This window comes from Triticum aestivum, chromosome 7A, assembly GCF_018294505.1.
Source record: "Triticum aestivum cultivar Chinese Spring chromosome 7A, IWGSC CS RefSeq v2.1, whole genome shotgun sequence".
NCBI lineage: Eukaryota > Viridiplantae > Streptophyta > Magnoliopsida > Poales > Poaceae > Triticum > Triticum aestivum.
In genome coordinates, this window is record NC_057812.1 from 545,375,009 (window position 1) to 545,380,761 (window position 5,753).

The window sequence follows — 5,753 nt, forward strand, 5'->3', positions numbered from 1 at the left end:
GGCGGCGCGAGCAGGATTTTAGGGTTAGGGTGGTTTTGGATCCGGAATTTCGGAGGAGGGGCTAGTTTTATAGGTAGAGGGAGTTAGGAAGCTCCAAATGAAGTGCGGTTGGCGGCCACGTGATCGTGATCGAACGCTCTAAATTATGGGAGAGGTTTAGGTGGGTTTTGGACCAGTTTGGAGGGGTGTTGGACTGCGACACACACGAGGCCTTTTCGGTCCCTTGGTTAACCGTTGGAGTATCAAACGAAGTCCAAATGGCACGAAACTTGACAGGCGGTCTACCGGTAGTAAACCAAGGCCGCATGACAAGTCTCGGTCCAATACGGAAATGTTTAACGCCCACACACAAAAAAGAGGTAGAAAGGACCACCGGAGGAGATAGGAGCGCCGGAATGCAAAACGGACAACGGGGAAAATGCTCGGATGCATGAGACGAACACGTATGCAAATGCAATGCACATGATGACATGATATGAGATGCATGACAAAGACAACAACACACGGAGACAAAAACCTGACAATGAGGAAATGACATAACTTAGTGCCGGATACGACAAGAGTTGGAGTACAGATAAGGTAAATTACATCCGGGGTGTTACAGAAACATAAATCTGAAACATTTAAAAAGTTTAAAGAATTTCTGAGTGAAGTTGAAAATCATCGTAACAAGAAAATAAAGTTTCTACGATCTGATCGTGGAGGAGAATATTTGAGTTACGAGTTTGGTCTTCATTTGAAACAATGCGGAATAGTTTCGCAACTCACGCCACCCGGAACACCACAACGTAATGGTGTGTCTGAACGTCGTAATCGTACTTTACTAGATATGGTGCGATCTATGATGTCTCTTACTGATTAATCGCTACCAGTTTGGGGTTATGCTTTAGAGATGGATGCATTCACGTTAAATAGGGCACCAACGAAATCCGTTGAGACGACGCCTTATGAACTATGGTTTGGCAAGAAACCAAAGTTGTCGTTTCTTAAAGTTTGGGGCTGCGATGCTTATGTGAAAAAACTTCAACCTGATAAGCTCGAACCCAAATTGGAGAAATGTGTCTTCATAGGATACCCAAAGGAAACTGTTGGGTACACCTTCTATCACAGATCTGAAGGCAAAACATTTGTTGCTAAATTTGGATCCTTTCTAGAGAAGGAGTTTCTCTCGAAAGAAGTGAGTGGGAGGAAAGTAGAACTTGATGAGGTAACTGTACCTGCTCCCTTATTGGAAAGTAGTTCATCACAGAAACCGGTTCCTGTGACACCTACACCAATTAGTGAGGAAGTTAATGATGATGATCATGAAACTTCAGATCAAGTTGTTACTGCACCTCGTAGGTCAATCAGAGTGAGATCCGCACCAGAGTGGTACGGTAATCCTGTTCTGGAGGTTATGTTGCTAGACCATGACGAACCTACGAACTATGAAGAAGCGATGGTGAGCCCAGATACCACAAAATGGATTGAGGCCATGAAATCTGAGATGGGATCCATGTATGAGAACAAAGTGTGGACTTTGGTTGACTTGCCCATTGATCGGCAAGCCATTGAAAATAAATGGATCTTCAAGAAGAAGACCGATGCTGACGGTAATGTTACTGTCTATAAAGCTCGACTTGTTGCAAAAGGTTTTCGACAAGTTCAAGGGATTGACTACGATGAGACTTTCTCACCCGTAGCGATGCTTAAGTCTGTCTGAATCATGTTAGCAATTGTTGCATTTTATGATTATGAAATTTGGCAAATGGATGTCAAAACTGCATTTCTGAATGGATTTCTGGAAGAAGAGTTGTATATGATGCAACCGGAAGGTTTTGTCGATCCAAAGGGAGCGAACAAAGTGTGCAAGATCCAGCGATCCACTTATGGACTGGTGCAAGCCTCTCGGAGTTGGAATAAACGTTTTGATAGTGTGAGAAAGCATATGGTTTTATACAGACTTTTGGAGAAGCCTGTATTTACAAGAAAGTGAGTGGGAGCTCTGTAGCATTTCTGATATTATATATGGATGACATATTGTTGATTGTAAATGATATAGAATTTCTGGATAGCATAAAAGGATATTTGAATAAGAGTTTTTCAATGAAAGACCTCGGTGAAGCTGCTTATATATTGGGCATCAAGATCTATAGAGATAGATCGAGACACTTAATTAGACTTTCACAAAGCACATACCTTGACAAAGTTTTGAAGAAATTCAAAATGGATCAATGAAAGAAAGGGTTCTTGCCTGTGTTACAAGGTGTGAAGTTGAGTAAGACTCAATGCCCGACCACTGCAGAAGATAAAGAGAAAATGAAAGATGTTCCCTATGCTTCAGCCATAGGCTCTATCATGTATGCAATGTTGTGTACCACACCTGATATGTGTCTTGCTATTAGTTTAGCAGGGAGGTACCAAAGTAATCGAGGAGTGGATCACTTGACAGCGGTCAAGAACATCCTGAAATACCTGAAAAGGACGAAGGAAATGTTTCTTGTTTATGGAGGTGACAAAGAGCTCGTCGTAAACGATTACGTCGATGCAAGCTTTGACACTGATCCGGACGATTCTAAATCGCAAACCGGATACGTGTTTTTATGAAATGGTGGAGCTGTCAGTTGGTGCAGTTCTAAACAAAGCGTTGTGGCGGGATCTACATGTGAAGCGGAGTACATAGCTGCTTCGGAAGCAGCAAACGAAGGATTCTGGATGAAGGAGTTCATATCCGATCTAGGTGTCATACCTAGTGCATCGGGTCCAATGAAAATCTTTTGTGACAATACTGGTGCAATTGCCTTGGCAAAGGAATCCAGATTTCACAAGAGAACCAAGCACATCAAGAGACGCTTCAATTCCATCCGGGATCTAGTCCAGGTGGGAGACATAAAGATTTGCAAGATACATACGGATCTGAATGTTGCAGACCCGTTGACTAAGCCTCTTCCACAGGCAAAACATGATCAGCACCAAGGCTCCATGGGTGTTAGAATCATTACTGTGTAATCTAGATTATTGACTCTAGTGCAAGTGGGAGACTGAAGTAAATATGCCCTAGAGGCAATAATAAAGTTATTATTTATTTCCTTATATCATGATAAATGTTTATTATTCATGCTAGAATTGTATTAACCGGAAACATGATACGTGTGGGAATACATAGACAAACTAAACGTCACTAGTATGCCTCTACTTGACTAGCTCGTTGAATCAAAGATGGTTATGTTTCCTAACCATAGACAAAGAGTTGTCATTTGATTAACGGGATCACATCATTAGGAGAATGATGTGATTGACTTGACCCATTCCGTTAGCTTAGCACTTGATCGTTTAGTTTGTTGCTATTGCTTTCTTCATGACTTATACATGTTCCTATGACTATGAGATTATGCAACTCCCGTTTATCAGAGGAACACTTTGTGTGCTACCAAATGTCACAACGTAACTGAGTGATTATAAAGATGCTCTACAAGTGTCTCCGAAGGTACTTGTTGGGTTGGCGTATTTCAAGATTAGGATTTGTCACTCCGATTGTCGAAGAGGTATCTCTGGGCCCACTCGGTAATACACATCACTTAAGCCTTGCAAGCATTGCAAATAGTGAGTTAGTTGTGGGATGATGTATTACGGAACGAGTAAAGAGACTTGCCGGTAACGAGATTGAACTAGGTATTGAGATACCAACGATCGAATCTCGGGCAAGTAACATACCGATGACAAAGGGAACAACGTATGTTGTTATGCGGTTTGACCGATAAAGATCTCCGTAGAATATGTAGGCGCCAATATGAGAATCCAGGTTCCGCTATTGGTTATTGACCGGAGACGTGTCTCAGTCATGTCTACATAGTTCTCGAACCCGTAGGGTCCGCACGCTTAAAGTTCGATGATGGTTATATTATGAGTTTATGTGTTTTGATGTACCGAAGATAGTTCGGAGTCCCGGATGTGATCACGGACATGACATGGAGTCTCGAAATGGTCGAGACATGAAGATTGATATATTGGACGACTATATTCGGACACCGGAATGGTTCTGGGGGTCATCGGATATACCGGAGTACCGGGGGGTTACCGGTGAAGGAAATATGCCCTAGAGGCAATAATAATGTTATTATTTTATTTCCTTATACCATGATAAATGTTTATTATTCATGCTAGAATTGTATTATCCGGAAACATAATACTTGTGTGAATACATAGACAAACTAAACGTCACTAGTATGCCTCTACTTGACTAGCTCGTTAATCAAAGATGGTTATGTTTCCTAACCATAGACATGTGTTGTCATTTGATTAACGGGATCACATTATTAGGAGAATGATGTGATTGACACGACCCATTCCATTAGCTTAGCACCCGATCGTTTAGTATGTTGCTATTGCTTTCTTCATGTCTTATACATGTTCCTATGACTATGAGATTATGCAACTTCCATTTGCCGGAGGAACACTTTGTGTGCTACCAAACGTCACAAGTAACTAGGTGATTATAAAGGAGCTCTACAGGTGTCTCCAAAGGTAAATGTTGGGTTGGCGTATTTCGAGATTAGGATTTGTCACTCCGATTGTCGGAGAGGTATCTCTGGGCCCTCTTGGTAATGCACATCACATAAGCCTTGCAAGCATTACAACTAATGAGTTAGTTGTGAGATGATGTATTATGAAACGAGTAAAGAGACTTGCCGGTAACGAGATTGAACTAGGTATTGAGATACCGACGATCGAATCTCGGGCAAGTAACATACCGATGACAAAGGGAACAACGTATGTTGTTATGCGGTCTGACCGATAAAGATCTTCGTAGAATATGTGGGAGCCAATATGAGCATCCAGGTTCTGCTATTGGTTATTGACCGGAGACATGTCTCGGTCATGTCTACATTGTTCTCGATCCCGTAGGGTCCGCACGCTTAAGGTTTCGATGACAGTTATATTATGAGTTTATGAGTTTTGATGTACCGAAGTTAGTTTGGAGTCCAGGATGTGATCACGGACATGACGAGGAGTCTCGAAATAGTCGAGACATAAAGATTGATATATTGGACGGCTATATTCGGACAACGGAAGGGTTCCGGGTGATTTCGGAGAAAACCGGAGTGCCGGAGGGTTACCAGAACCCCCCGGGGAGAAGTAATGGGCCTTATGGGCCCTAGTGGAGAGAGAGAGGGGCGGCCAGGGTGGGCCGCACGCCCCCTCCCCCTCTGGTCCGAATTGGACTAGGAGAGGGGGGGCGGCACCCCCCTTTCCTTCTCCCTCTCCCCCTTCCTTTCCCCCTCCTAGTTGGAGTAGGAAAGAGGGGAGTCCTACTCCTACTAGGAGGAGGACTCCTCCTTGCCGCGCCCTAGGGCCGGCCGGCCTCCCCCCTTACTCCTTTATATACGGGGGCAGGGGGCACCCCAAGACACATAAGTTGATCCTCATGATCGTTTTCTTAGCCGTGTGTGGTGCCCCCTTCCACCATACTTCTCGATAATATTGTAGCGGTGCTTAGGCGAAGCCCTGCAACGGTAGAACATCAAGATCATCACCACACCGTCGTGCTGACGAAACTCTTCCCCGACACTTTGCTGGATCGGAGTCCGGGGATCGTCATCGAGCTAAACGTGTGCTAAAACTCGGAGGTGTTGTAGTTTCGGTGCTTGATCGGTCGGACCGTGAAGACGTACGACTACATCAACCGCGTTGTCATAACGCTTCCGTTGTTGGTCTATGAGGGTACGTAGACAACACTCTCCCCTCTAGTTGCTATGCATCACCATGATCTTGCG